Source organism: Silene latifolia, chromosome X (assembly GCF_048544455.1).
Source record: "Silene latifolia isolate original U9 population chromosome X, ASM4854445v1, whole genome shotgun sequence".
Classification (NCBI taxonomy): Eukaryota; Viridiplantae; Streptophyta; class Magnoliopsida; order Caryophyllales; family Caryophyllaceae; genus Silene; species Silene latifolia.
The window spans coordinates 263,747,365-263,767,688 of NC_133537.1; the positions used below are offsets into that span (position 1 = coordinate 263,747,365).

Sequence of the window (20,324 nt, forward strand, 5' to 3'; positions counted from 1 at the left end):
TTTGACATAAGCGGGAGTCACCCATGTCGTAGCAACGGGGTTTGGTACCTCCCAAAGCGGCCGAGTGGCCCACCATCTTTCGAAGAACTCCACAAGCTGGGAGTTCCGGAAAACATTCTCTTGAACAAGAGTATCTTGAGCGGGCACCTTTTGTTGACGCCCCATTTGCCTCATGAGCCTTTCGGGATAAATGAAGGAAACAACCTTCAAGCCCACCACCATCAAAGAACGAGGACTAGCAACCGAAGCGGGCAACCCCGTGAAGGACCTCAAGTGCCACCACGGCACCACCCAACGGATATGAGGACCACCTTCCTCCGCCAATCTTGCGGCCCAATAGGCCTCGGTGGAAGCAAAACTATCCGGGTATAAATTCTTCCTCATGGTAAGGTGACGGAAGGAGTAAGAAGAAGGATTAACCGGAGGCTCTACATACCTTAGCCTCTACAAAAGCCACAATTGGAGGATCCTTGGGGATCCGAAAGAGGGAGCTTCTCCACAAGAGCCTTCCTTGTCCAAAGCTTGGATAATCTCCCCAAGCACCAACCACGATGGATCTCTACCATGCTCCATTTGCTCAATCACATGGATAAGGGTCATGCTACCATGGCATCTCGGCCCCTCCTTCTACAAGACATCAACGAAGAGGTACACATGGACAAGGCAAAATGCAAGAGCCCTTCTCCTAGCCACCTCCGAGACATTAGCATCTAATCGGTTTGAAAAGATGTTGATAAGAGCCAACATGCCCACACCATATGGAGCAAGAAGAAAGTTGATTTGGCTTGTTGAGAAGCCCAACATGGAACGTAATTTCTCCTTGTAGCACAACCGAGTCGGAGGAAGCACCGGAACACAACCCGGCCACCCACCAATGGCTCCAACTTCTTCGGCAAGAGGATAAAGCTCGTCTTTCGGGAAAACGAAAACATGGTGTTTCGAATCCCAAAACCGAGAACATGCTTCAAGAAACGAAGGTTGCACCTTGACTTGACGAAGCACCAACAATTGACCAACTCCCATGCAAACGAGTTGATGCTTTTCGGGAGGCGACAAATCCCGGCACCATTGTCGCAATGCGTTGTCAAAAGCATCCATGAAATATTTTTGTGGAAGAAGGAGAGGTTTTTTAGAGATGTTTTTATGTTTCGGATGATGAAACAATGAAGCGAAAACGTCCCTATTTATACAAAATAATCAGCGCATTTTTCAGAAAAAGGGGAGAGCCGGCTTCCATCGCCAGGCTGCTCGCGCCTCTTTGAGGCTTCCCCAGGATTCCTGCTGTTGACTTGTCTCTTTCAACTTGTGCTTTCTCCTGACACCTCAAACCTCCCGCCAGGAAGCTCGCGCCTCTTTAGGATGATCCAGGACATTTTGTGTTTCCTCACACTCACATTTCCTTGTTTTAACGTTTTACGAAATCCGACACGGTTTCCATGACGCAGCTTTAAACATACGGATTTTTCTTTCTTTTGTTAAAGGGGGGAAGGGCTAGTCGCCCCGATCCGCGATGGATCGTTTCCATGTCAGTCGAAATGCCAAAATTTTTTCGCTCTTTCGCAATTTTCCATCAAAAATCAAAACCGAAAATTGATAACACGACGACAATTTTCCTCAAAAATTCAAGCACTCACAAATTCAAGTCTTGACCTCAAAAATCAAAAATCAAATGTACTCGCAAAATTCCTTTTCTAAAATTCTTTCCTGACGGTTTGAGTTTGAATTTTTCCGAGTCAATTTCAATAATTTCGATGCAATTTATTTCACGACACGAGTTAATTGCTCAAATTTTCAAATCATTTCCTTTGAATTCCAAACGTGGCGACTTGTCACAGAATTTTCAAAATTCATTTCAAAATTTCAATTTTAACTTCAAGTCATCTTGGTTAATTTTGGTTTTCAATCAAATGCTTCTACGTGTTTGCGTTTATGTATATATGTTATCTGTTGCCTGTTTTCTACACTAACGATGCAGGAACTGGTGCAAAGCAAAAGGAGAATCAAACGGCTGACAGCGCTCCTCCGAAACACAACACAAAAAAGCCAAAATCACAAAACAAACCACAATCCAAAAACACGTATATACAAACCGCTTCACGCAAAATGTAAATATGTACAGACAAGAGTCCAAGACACGGACAAACTACAACAACTACTTGACGTCTCCCGTTGGACCAGTCATGGTCTCACTAGGGGTCGCCGCCAACGCAGACACCACTACCTGCTCAGGCTCCCTCTCTGGAGAACTCTCCAGCGTCTCCTCCTCCATCACGACGCGAACCTCCTCCGCCGCAGCCAGCTGAGCCCTGAGGGAGGCAATCTCCGCGTCTCGACTCCGCCGCTCGTCATCGCGATGCCTCAACTCCTGGTCCCGACGAGTGATTCCCAACCCCTGGGCCTCGATCATCGACCTAGTTGCCTCCAACTCAGCACGGACCCGAGCAAGCTCCGCCGGATCCGCAGCGCCCTGCAAAACACAATAACAGATCCTCAAGATCTAAAAACATGAAATACAACACCATATACACAAAAACAGCATACAAAACGTACCTGAGAAAGCCGAGCCTCCCTCGTAGCCAGGTCACCAGCAAGCACCCTCCAGCGGTTAGCCATCCGCCACAAGCTCTGGTGACTAGCAGTCGTCACCTACAAACAAAAAAATGTCCTTCAATACAATGCAAGGCAAAGTATAATCGGAGAAAGTGTTCAAGTCAGGAACTCACCCTCAGAACGATCAACCTCCACTCCATGCTGGCATCGGTCACCTCGGCCGCCGCGGGCTCCGGTAGGCGCAACTGAAGCTCCTCGTCGTCCGACCCCTTAAAAGTGGTCTCCGTCGGGAAAGCTGGGGGCTGAGTCCTCATCAGCAGGTCGACTCCCTACCATTTGGATCCACGTCAAAGATGACAAACCCTCCTATCAAGGGAGGCAATGAAAACAAAAGAAAAGAGGAAAACATACCTCAATTGGGTACCAAGCAAGCCTCGACAACCGGAAGGTGTCGTAGTCGGCGTCCCGCAGTAACAGCTCCTCACCTCCCTGACCGTGAAGGTGCTCCTCAACCTCATCAGGAGTCGACTCCTGGAACAACACCTTAGGCTGGTCAACCGGCACGACGAAAGTCTCGGTAAAGCACTGGCGAACTAAACGCTCACCCAGGTACCAAACCGGCTCAATCGCCGTCTCCAAGTACAGACGCAGGCAGCTGCGAGGCCGCAAACGCTCCCTGATGGCAGCCGGTACACCCGTGTAGTGCTCCCTAGGCCGCCCAACAAACTGCATCCAAAGCAAAGCTATGCAGCTAACTGGGGGCTTCATGAGCTACCTAATCATCCTATCTCTATCTATTTCCATAAAGGAGAAGGGAAAGAAAGCGAAAACTTACATCAGCAACCCGAAGCTTGTTCACGCGACGCCTGCAGTCCTCGTAAGTCGACTTAGTCGACTTCTTCCGAGACACCGTCCAACCCCTCACAGCGGGGTAAGCCGAGGGAACACCGTCTGTGGTCCCCGGACGCAGAGGAGTGAAGTAAGCATACAACCAAGCCTGTAATCAAACACAGCAAACACAAATTAGCCAATTTCTCAAAAATTGCCAAAGTCAAAATCAAAATCAAACTCAAAAAAAAAATTACCACAAAAAACTCGTACCTCAAAGATGAGGCCGGGACCAACCAAAGCAGGAGCACTACTCGCTCCCACTGTCTCCGGACGCACCGCCGCGTGCAAGTACCTGGTGAAACTCGCCAAAGCCGGCGTAACCCAGTCAAACCGACCCAAAGTGTCAAGGTCGGTGATGAGAGGAAGCACCTTGGTCAACAAGCGCTCACCCTTGTCACCAAAGTACGTGGCACCCAAGAAGTACCACAACCACGCGCCTCGCGCCTCCTTCGTCGGCCTCAACCCTCGCCTCCGGGCTCGCCAACGGCGCCGGAGCAACACGCCACCCTCTCGGTGAAGTGGTCCTTCACGTACGAACTCGCAATCGTGCACGGAGTGACGTCGGAAGGCTCCGCAAAGGAGTACCGATCAAAGCAAGAATCGCGGGAGAGGACACTCTCTCCGTGTCGCAGTAAACTCAATGGGCAGCTCGCAGGAAGGCCGGACACCATGGCGAAGTCCTCTAAAGTCATGCCGACCTCCCCAAACTCCATGTGGAACGACGACGTCGTATCCCAATACCGATCCAACATAGCGCGGATCAAACACAGGTTCGCCCTAATCAAGGACCTGTGAATGTCCCGCCAAGCGGCCACCAACGGCCCAAAAGCCGACCTCTCTATCAACGCTCTCGACCCGGCTCGGAGAACGTCATAGAGACCCAAGTAGGTAGAAAAGCCCGAGAAAGTCCTCATGGTGCCAATCTCCTGAAATCAAAAACAGACAACGTCAGAATGCCTATTTAGGCCCGACACTTCAAAAATGACAAAATTCAACCAAAGAATACGACTCACCATGCCCTCGTGAGCACGGTAGGAAAGGTGTCGGTCGGTCGCCGAAGCAACAAGCGGCTACCGTCAAAACCTCGGCCCACTCGGGCACCGCCCGTAAAAAGCGACCCCCGCGGGGGCCGTAACTCGCTCGGCTCTCCACTCGCGACGTCGCATCGTCCTCGGCTGTCTCCACTCTCCGTCTCTTATGGCCACGAGACTCGACGTGGTGGGTAGGGCCCAACTCAACGACCCTGTTGACGTCCCGCAACGACCGCCTAGTCGCCCGAGGACGTCGCTCCCTCGAAGAAACCCTCCTTCCGGAGGTACTCGCCTCAGCCCCAGTCTGAGCTCTCCCAATGCTAACAGCCCCAACAACGGGCTCTTCACGCTCCTCGACGGCCCCTGAGGCCCTAACAGTCTGCTCAGGAGGTCTCTCCTCCTCAGTGACGTCTTCCACAACCACGGGAGGCGTGCTAACCGGAGTGCTAACCGGGCCTGACCCGAACAACTTTTCAAGAGTCGCAGCCATGGACTCGGCTTGCCCCGAACGCTCTCCTACAAACAAAGAACGTCAGCCGTAATTTCGGCATTACGACGGCATGAAATGGATAAATCCATAAACAAAAAAAAACAACCTGCAATGCAAAACAAGGGCAATCCCACCCAAAATCCAACCAAACCATTTACAAAAAAACAAACACAAAAGCGACTCTCCCCTCTTTTCAAGTAAAAGACGAGTCAAAATCACAAAAACGGCATTTCAAGACCCCTACAGGGTCCGCCTACAAACCAAAATACATTTCCAACGCAATGGGGTATTTTTCTACGGCTCAAAAAGGCAATCCATACGCTAATTTGAGCACAAACCGGTCAAAATTTCAAAACGACCGCGAAAAGGCAAACGTGATTTTATCACGCCTCAAGGTGACCTAAATTACCAATAAGGTCCAATTCAAGGCAAACTGACTCAATTCAAGCCCAAACAGGCGCTTATTTTGTCAGACATAAGACCGTCGCAAAAGGCAAAAATCCAATTTTGCCCACAAGCATCCAACGAAGGTCCTTAAATAGCAAATACAGGTTTTCCCAACTACAATGCAACCTAGTGGGACCCACTACCCAAGCAAATAAACTTGGCATTGTGAAATGAGACGGTTTCTCGCCTCACTCACATTTTTCGAGCATAGGGAGCGGGAACGGGGAACAAAATGCAAACTAAAAGCATCCCTATACTCCTAAACAGGTTTCTGACCTAATGCAAACATCAATTTCACTCGAAATGGGCTCAATCAAAAACGCCCAATTCGATTTTTTAGGGCAAAATTCGCCCTAATTCAATCAAGCTAAAGATCAACAAATTTAAATGGATTCAAGAGGAAATACTTACCTTGAGATGACATTGTTGATGAAGGCAAGAACTCGAACAAGCAAGAAGGTCCTTCAATGGCGATTTTCGCAGGTTTTATGTCAAAAATGAAGAAGGCGGAATGATGAATGAGATGCGGCCTGAACTCGCGTCTTTTACAGAAAATAGGGAAGCCCCTTTGGTTCGCCAGGTGGCTCGCGCCTAAAGCAGGCCTCCCCTTGCTCTTTCAGCGGATTTTGGGCTTTAGCCCAATTTCCCGTGGCAAACTTCAAATTTTCATTTGACGATATTAAAGGTCGTCATTTTTCTCAAAAATAAATAGTGAAAATTCAAATTCACTATTTTCGAAAGCTTTAAACGACGGCACATAAACCGTCCCTCCAATCGAACAGTGAAAATTTAAATTCACTATTTTCGAAAATTTTCAAGCAAACGGCGATCAAAACCGCCAATTTCAAAAATAATGGTGAAATCAAAATTCACCATTACCCTTCAAAATTTCAAAAGTAATAGCGAAAATTCAAAAATCGCTAGTTCTCCAAATCTTAGACGACGACAATTAAAACCGTCATTTTCAAAATAATAGTTGGAATTTGAATTCCACTATTTTCAACACACATGTCAACGGCGGCACATAAACCGTCACTTCAATTAATAGTGAAGATTCAAAATACACTATTCTCATCAAATGTCAACGGCGGCACATAAACCGTCACTTCAATCAATAGTGAAGATTCCAAATTCACTATTTCTTTCAAATGTCAACGACAGCACATAAACCGTCACTTCAATCAGTAGTGAAGATTCTAAATTCACTATTCCCATCACATGTCAACGACGGCACATAAACCGTCACTTCAATCAATAGTGAAGATTCCAAATTCACTATTTCTTTCAAATATCAACGGCGGCATATAAACCGTCATTTCAAATGTAATAGCAGATTTAAAATTTGCTATTTTCCTTTAAAATTCAAACAAACGGCGCTCGAAACCGCCACTTCAAGTTCAAAGAGGAACGACGAATGGTGAAGATGCCAAATTCACTATTCTTTCAAATACCAGCAGGGGGCTTCCTCGCAGAACCCGCTCATTCCAAAAGCAGTAATAGTGAAAATCCATACTCACTATTTCCCCAGCGACATCACGAGTTCGCTACTTTAAAAACAAGCCTATTCGACGCGGCTACTCCCATGGTCCATTAACCGATCGTACCTTTGGCTGGCGAGCCTATGTCCGCAACCTTCCAGGGACACATCCCGAAGATGCGTCGGGTACGTTTCCTTACAATGGCTGGCGAGCCTTTGCCCGCCAGCATTCAAGGACACATCCCGAAGATGCCTCGGGTACATTTCCTTACAATGGCTGGCGAGCCTTTGTTCGCAAGCACATCAAGGACATATCCCGAAGATGCCTCGGGTACATTTCCTTACAATGGCTGGCGAGCCTTTGTCCGCAAGCACATCAAGGACAGATCCCGAAGATGCCTCGGGTACATTTCCTTACCACAGTTGGCGAGCCTTTATCCGCAAACGTGCAAGGACATATCCGAAGATGCCTCAGGTATGACTCCTTCTTATGGCTGGCGAGCCTTTGTACGTAGTCTAACGGACTTTAAACGACCCGCACGGACAGTCGACAGACTCTAAACTGTTCCCGACGACTGGTCCTTGACTCGTACCCTCGAGTCGCCTTGGCGTCGCCCTTCCCGACGGCAGGTCCTTGGCCAGAATCCTTTCGAGCCACCTCGACGTCGCTTGGGTCTCCAGGTTGTAATCTTCGATTGACCTGGGGGCTCTACTTTGACTTTTGCCCTGTCCAAGCCTCAGTCAAAGTGGGGGCTCTGTAGATACCCAGTATCTGCTGAGCCTCCAACAAACACCCGATGATTATTGGACTACAACATGTTTTGGAATGGGGGGTTGATCCACAGTTTGTGTACAACTTTACGTCGGAAAACTTAAAATGATTTCGAAAATAAAACATCTCAAAACATTTCAAAAATACCTGGAATGTTTAATGCACGGCGACGGGGTCGCAATGACACTAACTAGAGTCAAAACCGACACCGGACCAAAAACCGAGTCAAAAATTCAAATCCCGACTCCAACAACGAGTCAAACCGAGTCAACCACAAAAAACCAAACATTTCAAACCTTCTACCTTAAGTTTTCCCGGATTCATGTTGGTCAAGTACCAAACATGTGACTACAAAACCTAGGATAGAACAAATCATGATTGTGTTTGTTGTGAAAGTGACAACACAGCTCGAAGACCCGCGACGTGGCTCGCGCCTCTTTGAGCAGCCCAGGTGGCCATGTCGCTCAAAACTCACACAACCACTCATTCTCCTATAAATACCCCTCAAATGCCACCCATTTGAGAGTTACGCGAGTGTCCACCCCCTCTTTTCTCCCTTAAAATTCTCGACTCGACTTCTAAAGTCACAATCCGACGCGTATTTATGACCTACCGATCGTAAACACGAGCCTTACACATTGTTTGGTACCGTCATCGTGCATTAAATCACTTGACCGACCACTTTGACCACTACACCATCACTAAACTTTTAAAACACTCTTTTACTTACCAAAACGGTTTTAAACCGAGTTTTTTCCGATCAAACGAGTTGTTACACTTACGTCGGTCACTCGCCATAACCAAACATGTAAGTATGAGGTTGTAAAAATCCTCTTTTATTATGTTTTCATTGTTTCATGACTCTAACATGCTAAAACATGCATAACATGAACCAAAACATGGAATAAACGAGCCAAAACTGATTTTTGGTCTGAGGCAAAAGCCCCTTAGGTCGGCAACTGGCTCGCGCCTAAATGGGGTATTCAGACCAGAAATCAACCGTGTTTGTTCTCGTCATTTCCCTTAATCCATTTTTCATATTTGTAATCGGTTTTCACCATTTCAAGTATTTTCGAACCTTTGTTGTTTTATTTCACATGTTTTAACCATAAAACATTTTTCACCCTTGGTTCTTCATACCATGACGGTTAAATCCGTGTTTCGGTGATAATATTTGGTTAATGACATTTAGAAGGTATTTTAAAGCCTTTTATTTCATTTCTTTACATTTTCAAACCGACATATTAGTCACCAACACAAAGTCATCCTTGGTTCTACATACCATGCCGGATTTCAACCCGGGTACGATGATGAGTACCGACTAATAACATTCAAATGGATTTAAAACAATTAGTCCATAATCATTTTCAAAACTATTCATGTCAAGTTTGTCAAATCGAACCCGACACCGAATATTGTCAAATAATGATGATTATTCGAGTCAAGTTCTTCAAATCAACAAATGCGGTCTAAACGACCCCCTTCAAATCAAACCGGGTTCGAATACCCATTTTCAACACGTTTTATAACGTTTTCTAAAAGGTCAGAACACGACACATAAACCGTGGGCTAACCCGCGCCTAAACAGGCTCTCCATTTCTCATTTTCAAAACCAGAGGGAAGCCCTTTGTATCGCCAGCTGGCTCGCACCTCATGTAGCTGTCTGATACAGGGCCTGATCCCTTCCAGCATTAGTCTATGACGATCCCGACTCCGGTTAACCCGGATATAGGACGGATCAGATGACTATTTGATTATTCAAAAATCATGTTTGCAAAATGCCTTACTAAGACAAATGGATCATGTTATGCACCCTAAACCTAATACGGTAAATGGATGTTTAATTTCCATCTTGCATGCAAATCAATCATTAATCCAACTCGACATCTTATACTTGATACTTGGATTAAATCAACCTACTTAGGAAGCTCTCACATGTTAGGTTTAAATCATTGGATGCGCATTCATGCATTTAAACCATTTTATCAACTTTTGCATTCAACCAACCAAGATCGATCAGTAGAGGCCGCTAAACGCGGGCGGGATTGGGTGTCTGATTAAAGGGCTTCCCAATACGTACCTTCACCTCTTACTCAGAAACTTTGGATAGTGGACGACCTTATCCAGGGCGTACGAGAGTCATTCTAGAGATAAGATGCTAAAGAGGGACGATTTCCTTATCTTTAGTACCTATGTCAAACGCTGCTTTGTGCTTCGATTTGACCGAGGTACAAAGTGGAATTCGAACGGGTTCCAGGCATCCAACAAATGCTTGGTGGCGACTCCGAACATCTCTAATCGTTTCGATACCCTTACCGAGACGAAACCGACCGATCTAAAACGATCCGGTCGAAAGCATTTTTACGCCGTCGAGCGTGGCTTTCAAGAAAGACCGATGTATGTCCGCAGATCGAAGTGGGCTTGCAGGTGGGCCATGTCCACACTTAGCATGCATTTTAAGGAGACGGAGATTTAGAGAAGAAGTCGTACCTCGGGAAGCGTGAAAAAAGGTCCTAGGAAGATAACCAACGAGTGCAAAGGCTGTTGCAGTTGATATATGCTCGATCGAGAGCTTTTATAGCTTGATAGAGTGGTTTGGCAGATGAAGATGGTCGATCAAGTGGATCTTGAACTCGATCGAAATGGGCTAATTTGGAAGTGTTCGATCGAGAGCTGCTTCTGCTCAATCGAACAGTTTTGCTGAAGATTCACTCGATCGAGTAGTTTGAAAAGGCTCGATCGAGTGATTAGCTATATTACACGAGTTAACTATTCCGTGTTAGGTTTATTTTGTTAATAAAAACGCTCCCTTCTATAAGGGAAGTCGTCATTAGGTCATAAAGACGTCTCTTTACTCTCTTAATTACACTTTAGATCTGAAATTTGTTCTTAATCACTGTTGCTACTTATTCTTTACGCCAGATTTGATTTATTGTAATATTTCTCTACTCTTAACTTTAATCTAGTCTTTATTGCTTTACTTTAATTCCTTGTTCTTCTATTCTTATTTACTGTTATTGTTAGTACACACTTCACCCTTTAATTCTCTTTATCATGTCTTCTCCTAGTATGTTCATCATTGTTGTTGTTGTTAAATTCGATAGCATGAGTAGCTAAATCCTTTTATGTTAGTATTAGGGGAGCCATGGTAGTTAAGTGACGATGTTGTGAGTAGGCTAGACAGTTGGTTGTGAGAACATGTGACCATAGCAATATAACTGTAACATGTTTAGTTGAGTGCACGCTTCTAAATAACTTTAATCTGGTTAAATTCGCTCCTAGATGGGAATATTGGAATGAACAGACCTGCTATGAACAGTAGACTACCCTAATGAGGACGGAAGTTAAATTAGTTGTAATCTAGAGTGGATAGCGGACCGGAAGGACCTTTCCCTTGCCCTTCTCACAGTAGATTGTCTAGACTATTTATGACTGAGTCGATGAACTGCCATGATGAACCGAAATCCCGACATACCTCTCCTTATCTGATCAATCTTAGTTTTTTTTTCTCACCTTTATCGCTCTTGTCCTTGTTTCTCTTGCATTACATCTTCGGTAGTTTAGAAAACAAATTTAAAACCCCCAATTGTGACCCCGCAGACGTACTTAGCAGATAGATACTTAGCCTCCATGTGGAGATCGACCCTACTTACCGCTAGCTTCAATTAGTTGTACTTAAGTATTTAATTTTGGTACCTAACGATGGTATCAAATTTTGGCGCCGTTGCCGGGGAGGCAATAGCCTATTTGTCTGTTTCTGTTTCGTTTGTCTTTCCGTCTTAGGGAATTTTTATTCCTTGAGTCAGTTCTTATTTATTTCTCCAGTGTTGTTTATGCCCAGGTCTAGTAGGTCAGAGTTAGTTCCAGCTGATCTTGAGCCATAAAGGACCTTTCGCATTAGACAAACAATGCTGGGGAAGATTAAAAAGGAAGCCTTGAGTACTTTTGAACCCGAGCTAGAACACTTTTTATTTGCAGAAGACCCGTCTTGTGAAGAGGACAAATCTATTTCTGCCATAAATCAGTTAAAAATGCCTAATATCGCGAGTCACTCAGAGCCCACAACTGCCTCAATCCCTAAAGGTTTCAAACTTGCGGCCGAGGATGACAATACTTTTGACATCCGGCCGTCCTATATCAATCTGGTCGAACGGAACCTGTTCCGAGGTGTGGCGGGTGAAGATCCGCGTAAACATATGGAGTTCAGTCACTGACTATTGCTATACCATTCCCGCTACTAAGGGAGTGACCCAGGACAAGATCAAGGAGGTCCTATTTCCTTTTTCTTTGACAGATGGAGCCCGTGAATGGCTCACAGATCTTGATACAACCGCAGCTGGGATCACCAACTGGGAGACCCTGGCCCTTGCCTTCTATAAAAGATATTTTTCTCCACAACGAACTAATCAGCTGAGAGGAAAAATTACAAGTTTCAGGCAAGCACCAGATGAGAACTTCTATGAAGCTTGGTGCCGGTTTAAGAAGTTGGTGCAGTGTCTTCCTCATCATGGTTTTGATCAGTGGTTCTTATGCAACCAGTTCTATAATGGATTGTATGACGACCACCGTGTTATCTTAGACGCCTCATCAAATGGGAGATTTCAGAAGAATAATGATGATGACAAGGGATGGGGAATAGTAGAGGAAATGGCTACCCATTGTGCTGAGTATGGGAACCCGAGAGATGCTATTCGGACAGTTAATTCTGTTGATAATGCAGTTGTGGCTCAACTTGAAGCCATGAATGCCCGTTTCGATAGGTTGGAATTGCAGAATGCTAGTGATCAACAGATGGTTCACTTGTTCACTAGACAAGAAACCGTTTCATGTGAGAGGTGCGGTAGTAATGACGGTCACACTGCTGTTGACTATCTAACTGAGAAGGAGCAAGTTCTTGCCTTTCAGCAATATAGGCAAGGAGGTTCCTATTATAAAAATCAGAGTGGAGTCCATCCCAATTTGCGATGGACTAGTCAGAATGTGTTAAACCCTTCACCTCCACAGCAGCAGCAACCATATGTTCCCCCACACAAGGCTCAACAAGGCTTTCAAAAACCTCCATCTTTTCCACCGCCGAATCAAGGAGCTTCTTCTAGTGGTGTAAGTGAGATGACTGAGTTGAAGTCAATGATACAATCATTAACTGTTCAACTGCAGAAGAGTGACCAACAGAAAGATGCGTCGATAAAGTCACTTGAGTCTCAAATTGCTCAACTCGTGGCTAACCATTCTTCAAGGAAATCGGGTCATTTGCCATCTCAACCTGATAAGAAATTACATGAGATGATTAATCTGATAAATTTGCGAAGCGGTCTTTCCTATGAAGGACCCAAAATGTCGAGTGATAAAGACATATCAGACCCGGCAAATACTATTGCAGTGCGTGAACAGTTGTCAGTGGACGAAACAATGCTGAATCCAAGGAAAATCCTCGATCGACTCATTTCCGGTGGTCGATCGAGTAGAAATGTAGGAAATAGTACTCAATCGAGTGATGTTGGTGTTCGATCGAGTAAGGCTGATAATCAAGACTTCGATCGAGAGGAGGAAATACCTCGATCGAATGAAATGGCTGAGGAAACGTCTCGATCGAGTAAATCATACCTCAATCGAGTGATGTTGATAAAGAGGACTTTGATCGAACGGTTGATGGTGCTCGATCGAATGAAATTGTTGCTGAAAGATCTCGATCGAGAGGGAAAAGGGATCGATCGAATAGAAAAGATGATGCTCCTATTGAGATGTTGGCAGAAAGAAACAAGGGATTAGAAATTCCTATCACGGTTCCATTTCCAAGGCGATTGCAGAACAAGAAGGCCGAACAACAGTTCGGAAAGTTTGCAGATATTCTGAAGAACCTTCATGTCAACGTTCCTTTCGCTGAACTGCTTACCAAGGTACCCTCTTACATGAACTTTATGAAAGAAATATTAACGCGTAAGAGGCATATAAGTGACCATGAAACGGTGGCTTTGACTGAAGTGGGGTCCGCCTTAGTTCATAATAAGACACCACCCAAACAATCAGATTCGGGTAGCTTTTCGATTCCATATCATATAGGAACCCACTTAATTGACAACGCGCTATGTGACTTAGGAGCTAGCGTGAGTGTCTTACCTTTGTCTCTCGCTAAGAGACTGGGTTTGACCAAGTTTAATTGTACCAATATGACTGTTCAGATGGCCGACCATAGTATATCGCGGCCACTAGGTGTCTTAGAGGACATACCTGTGAAAATCGGGAGATTCTTTATTCCCGAGGACACTTATACCCCTATTATTTTAGGGCGACCATTTTTGTTTACTGCTCGCGCGGTAATTGATGTCGGGGGAAAGACCCTTACTTTCCTGGTAGGAGTTGAGGAGCTGACATTTTATCAGTCCAAAGCTCGTAGGGCCCCTATGCAAGTTCAACCTTGCAATGCCCTACCCTCTATTGACCCAGACATAGACACTCCAGCTGAAAATATTGAGTATTGTGCTGCTATAGTGACACCTCCGCCTCAAACTGAGAGCAATATGGAGGAGCATTCTGTTGTTTTCCTTGCTGTAGGTACAGACAGAGTGGACACTAGAGATGCTATGGGTCATGGTATAATGACAGTCAATTTAAGTGATGGGAATGCCGCCAATGAAGATAGGAATGCAAAAAGGAAGAAGAAGGTGAAGGCGTATGTGGACGCAAACTATTCTCCTTTCATTAGTTCAAGTTCAAGCTCACGGCGATCCAAGAGGAGGGTCCGCGATGCTGAAGGGACCTCCTCCAGTCAGAAGCCCTCTTTTGGGCTACTACAGTGTTTTGGAAGATGAGCGGGGAATTCCCCGTTGTAAAAACTTTGTAATTTGGAATTTCCGTTAGACATTTTAAATTGCATTTTAGACTGTTAGACAATAGCGTAGTTAGTTTTAGCAGAAGACCGAATATATACTGCGTATTTTGTGATTTGGTATTTGCGGGAAGTATTTCTATGTGTTTTTATGCAGGTCTGGGGAAGATTTATCTCATTGGGATGCATACCAAAGGAAAACAACTTGATCGAGTACTTTTTGTACTCGATCGAGAGGAATGCGCAGGCAAAACGTTCGATCGAACAGTTTAAGGCTCTCGATCGAATTGACTAAAAAGAGGAATTCTCGATCGAAGGGATTTATACTCGATCGAGTAGAATGAATGGTGAAGCCCTCAATCGAGTGGTTTCAAATCACTCGATCGAGTCAATATGCCTTATATCACGCAGGGAGTTCTTTTCTCCCTTCTTTTATTTCATTCTAATTCTTCCTCTTCTTTGTTTTGTGCGATAAACCTCCTAAATCTTCCATTTGTTCTTCCCTTTTGCCAAAATCACCACCCACATTGCATTCCTTACCTGTTTTTTGACAAAAGCCCTCACCCTTCACCTTCAAATTCGTCTTTGTTGCATTCTAATTGGGGAATTAGGGTTTGTTCGAGTTGGGTCAAACTCCGACTATTTTTGTGCGTTTTTTGTCGATTAATTTGCTTTTTCTTGTGGGTCTTCAATCAAGTAAGTCTACTTCTCCTCTTTCTTGTTATTTGGTTGATGTTTTCGACCTTATTTGAGGGTTAGAGTTTCGAAAATTTTTGAAAAATTGGGGGAAATCGTGTTTTAATTGCTTATTTGATTAATTTATGGACTTATTTGATTGTTAGGATGGATAGTAACACCATGCCCTCGACTAGCTCTACTGTTACCCCATCCCTTTCTGAGACGGTGGTCCCTGCTGCTGCCACCGTCACTAGCCCCGCGGTTACTACTGTTACTGCCGCTGCCACTACTGTTTCTATTGCAGGTATTGTTTCCTCTTCGGTGACGACCTCTGCTGCGTCGTCACCCGCTGTCACAGCTGCTTACAGGTCTGCGTTAGTGCTTCGCCCAGTTCCTGAACTGGCTTCTTCTTCGGGCACTGCAGAACGAGGTCAAGGACGAGGTACTCCTGCTGCTGGACGTGCTGTATGGGTAAAAATACCCTCTCATTTTCATGATGACGTGGCAACTCGCTATTGGGTAAGATAGAGGCACACAGATCAATGACAAGGCAGCAGGCTGCTAGACGCAAGGAAGAACAAGGGGGGATGAACCTGGACAATCAAGTAATATAAAGACCACGGTTGAACTAAATAACAAACAACCAGCAGGAATGTTGAAATGGTCAGCAGGAACATTGCGGTTATCAGCAGGAGCTTTGACGAAGTTAGCAACCACTTCCTATTTCATATGAAGTGGAGCATATGGTTGAGAAAACATAGGGACATGTGCGACAATTCAAGGAAGGCTATAAAAGAGCAACAAACACGAGATTCAAAGACCTATCATTCCTTATTCCTCATTCCTCATCTCTCATTCCTCATTCCTCATTCACTCCACTCGAAGAAACAACATTCATCGCCTGCAACAAATAATAATTTACACACTTAGAAACATAAACATCGTTCGTATCATTTGTACTTAGTAGTTTGGAGATTACTGTTGTTCCTCCTGATTGTTCCATCTAGGTTTACCCTCAAAAACTATTACTACTAGTGGATCATTGGTGGGATACCATTCCCCCCCCGCGGTTTTTCCCATATTTTGGGTTTCCCGCGTCACCATTTTTCTTGTGTCATTTGTCTCTCTTTCTTTTCGTTTGTTTCTCTTTCGTACTAGTTGTTTACTTTCGTTCTCGCTATGTTCTTACTATCGATCTACTTAAGTCTTTAATATCATATTTTAATTGGAATAGCCACATTGACTCACAAATCTTTAGTCGGTAAAATCTTACCAAAACAATTTGGCGCCCACCGTGGGGCATTGTGGTTAAATCTTGTTTAAAATACCTCTTTTCGAAATATCCTGAAACCTCTATAGTTGGTCATGTCAGGATCCAATCAGAACGTATCTGATCCGATGAGTACATCAGCGCAAACTCCAGTAGTAGGGCGACGCCAGCAACCTCCGGTGTTCCAACAACGGCGGTCCCTACCACCAGAGTGACTGCAGGCTAGGCTCAGCCCCAAGCATCAGCAAAGCCTCCTTACTCCCCCAAAATCACAGATTTGGGAGCAGGGAAGGCTGGCAAATCACCAGTTATTAATCTTGTACCCAAGCCTAATAGGGATGGGAGTCCGCAGTGCCCAGGATCACCAGGACACCTGACAGGGGCGCGTTTCTCAGGAGCGTCACAACCGGATCCGGTACAGCAATTGCTCCAAGGGATGACATCCTTGCAGCAGGCGGTGATAAGGCTACAAAAGGACAACCAGTCCATACAGGAAAAGATAGATGCAGTGTCACCTCTGCGAACGACCCAGCAGATGGCAAGGTCAACACTCGGCCAGGGGAATGCCAGGGAGTACTGTGGAAGGCTACTGCCGCAAAACCTAGTGACCAGACTCAATATGGATATGCTGCCACCAGGGGTAACCACCCCACCCGAGCAAGTATATCCAGCAGGAACGGTAGCCGCCCAGGGTACGATCCAACCACCAGTGGTTCCACCACTACCAAGGATGCCGCAAACGTAACCTATGGTACTCAATCCTGTGGGATTAGGAGCCCTAACTCCAGATCCCATACCAACAACCAGCAGTACTCCAGTGGTACCAGGAAGCAATCCAGGGGAACAGTCAGCAAGAAACGCATATCCCGGGATGTGCTCTTATATGCCATATACTCCAGACAGCCAGTTCAGGCCTATTGTGAACTCAACACCATTACCTGGAAGCTACATGGTCCATCCTTACATGTCAGGAGGAACACCAAACCCATATGCGGTCTACTCAGCACCCCACAACCAGGGTATAAGGGTAGGAAGCCATGTAGAACAATAGTTGCAGGATATCAGGTCCCTGCTCAGCATGGTCCCAGGGTTACCACGTCCCATGGAGGTGGCGACCCCGAAGTGCTATGCGGATTCTCCCTTTTTGGACAGCATTGCCCTTGTCAACATGCCCAAGGGATTCACCACGCCAACAATGACGTTGTATGATGGAACAGAGGATCCGCTAGAGCACATTAACCAGTACAAACAGAAAATGATGGTAGTTGCAGCAACAGGGCCTGAAAAGGAAGCATGTATGTGCAAAGGATTCGGTTCCACCTTGTCAGGAGACGCACTCCAGTGGTTCGTTAACCTTCTCAACAAGTCTATTTCCAGCTTCGCGGGGTTAGTGAACGTCTTTAATCAACAGTTCGCAAGCAGTCGCAAGCCACAAAAATTATCCAGTGATCTATACTGGATCGTCCAGAGGTTCGAGGAGTCCACCAGGGATTATCTCGCCAGATTCAATGTGGAAACAATATCTATCCCTAGGTGCGACCCTACAACAGCAGTCAATGCCTTCAGAAGGGCACTGCATCGCAACTCTGATTTGTACAAGGATCTCACCAAGCACCCCATGTGCCACCTTCGAGGAAGTCAAACAAATGGTAGAGGCTACTTATCGCCTAGAGGAGGATGAGGATAGAAGGGACCTGTACGGAACAGATTCGTCCAGCAGAAAAATCACAACAGAGAAGAAGAATGAAAGAGCCAACCCCTACAGCAAGAACACAGTGAACAAAGTCTCAGGAGAAATAGAGAGCACCGAGGCTCCACCTAAGCTCAGCGAGTATGGGTTCACCACTGGACTTGCTGGGGTATTGAAGGCAATCAGGGAACTAGGGCAGAGGGCCAGGTGGCCTAAGAAGCCTACCCTCAGGGAGAACGACAGAAGAGATGCCAGCAAAAGGTGTGAATACCACAACGATATTGGCCACAATACAGAAAATTGTGTAGTACTACGAAAGGAAGTGAAGCACCTCTAGAGTGCTGGATGCTTGGATCACCTGCTCCCCAGGGGAGCGAAATCTAAAGGTCAATACTGCTGACCAGGCCCAACCATCCCCACCTCCACCTTACTCAAAGATGTGGTCTCTCTTATTCAGCAGCAAAGCGCCCTGCAACCGAGACCAAAGGAGATAAACCAGAGTTCTCCCTCAGGGTCAGCAGACAGGATCTACCAGTAATCTCATTTGACAAGGCAGACATACCCGATGAGGCAGAACACCACCATGACGCCTTGATCATTACCCTTTCTATAGGGAATTGCCTTGTTAAAAAGATATTGGTAGATACAGGAAGCTCTGTGAATCTAATAATGGTGGAAACCATGAAGAACATGGGGTTCAGCGAGAAATACCTAGTGCAGAAGGCAGTACCCTTGGTAGGCTTCAGTGGAGAAACTAAATAATCCCTTGGAGAAATAGTGATTCCTACCTTTGCACGAGGTATGAACAAACAGGTACGATACTTAGTCATTGATGGTCCGTCAACTTATAACGTGATACTTGGCAGGCCTTGGATCCATGAAATAAAAGCGGTACCATCAATGTACCATCAGAGCCTGAAATTCCCTACACCCTGGGGGGTACAGGAGATACGGGGAGATGAAAATATCGCTCGGGATTGCTACAAGAATGCTCTGAAACCCACTGCAGCTGGTCCAGCATAGCAATTACAGAAACTGTGCGTCCAGAGGGAGTATATCGCACCTCCCCAAGAGGAACTTGACGAAGTAGTCCTGGACCCACAGTTTCCAGTAATAACAGTGCTGGTGGGAGCTGATTGTGCAGATAACATCCATGAGCAGATAATTGAATTTCTACGTACTAACATGGATTGTTTCGCCTGGTCCCATAGCGACATGATGGGCATAGATCCAAGTGTAATTACACACCGGTTAAATATAGAACCCAGCTTTCCTCCAGTCCAGCAGAAAAGGCGGAAATTTGCTCATGAAAGGAACGAGGTGATAAACCAGGAGGTAAACAACCTCCTGGCAGCAGGCAAGATCAGGGAGGTTAACTACCCAGAATGGCTCTCGAATGTTGTGGTGGTACCCAAGAAGAACAACAAGTGGAGAGTATATGTTGATTTCACAGATCTTAACAAAGCTTTCCCAAAAGACCCGTTCCCCCTGCCACACATCGATTTCATGGTAGTCGCAACAGCAAGGCATGAGCTACTTACCTTCCTTGACGCCTGGAGTGGGTACAACCAGATAAAAATGGACCCTAAGGATCAGGAGAAAACAGCCTTCAGATCTGACAGAGGCATGTACTGCTACAATGTGATGCCTTTTGGCCTAAAAAATACGGGTTCCACCTATCAGCGCCTGGTGAACAGAATGTTCAAGGAGGAGATAGGAAGAACAATGGAAGTCTACATTGACGATATGGTAGTCAAATCCGAGAAGGCGGGACAACACGTGTCCCACCTGGAAAATACCTTCACGATCCTCAGAAAATACCATATGAAGCTGAATCCCCTGAAATGCACTTTTGGAGTCTCCTCGGGGAAATTCCTGGGGTACTTGGTGACGCAAAGAGGGATAGAGGCCAGCACGAAGCAAATCAAAGCAGTCCTCCAGTTAGAATCTCCTCAGAATCCAAAGGACGTACAGAGGCTCACAGGATGGGTAGCAGCCCTAAACCCGGTTCATATCAAGGTCCTCAGACAGGTGCCGACTGTTCTATGACATCCTGAGGAAGAGCCAGAAGTTTGAATGGACGCCGGAGCATGAAAAGACGTTTAGGGAACTCAAGCAGTACCTAAGCACCCATCCTCTTCTCTCGAAGCCAGAACAGGGAGAACCACTGTACTTGTATCTGTCAGTAACGGAGGCGGCTGT

General features: G+C 45.7%; 1 non-coding gene across 1 annotated transcript; it reads right to left on the reverse strand.

Annotated features, from left to right (window-relative positions):
- Nucleotides 1-12,066: 12,066 nt before the first annotated feature.
- LOC141625677 (small nucleolar RNA R71) lies at nucleotides 12,067-12,172 on the reverse strand. The gene has a single exon (XR_012535444.1). It is a non-coding gene; the product is annotated as a small nucleolar RNA R71 (small nucleolar RNA).
- Between the last annotated feature and the right edge of the window lie 8,152 nt (nucleotides 12,173-20,324).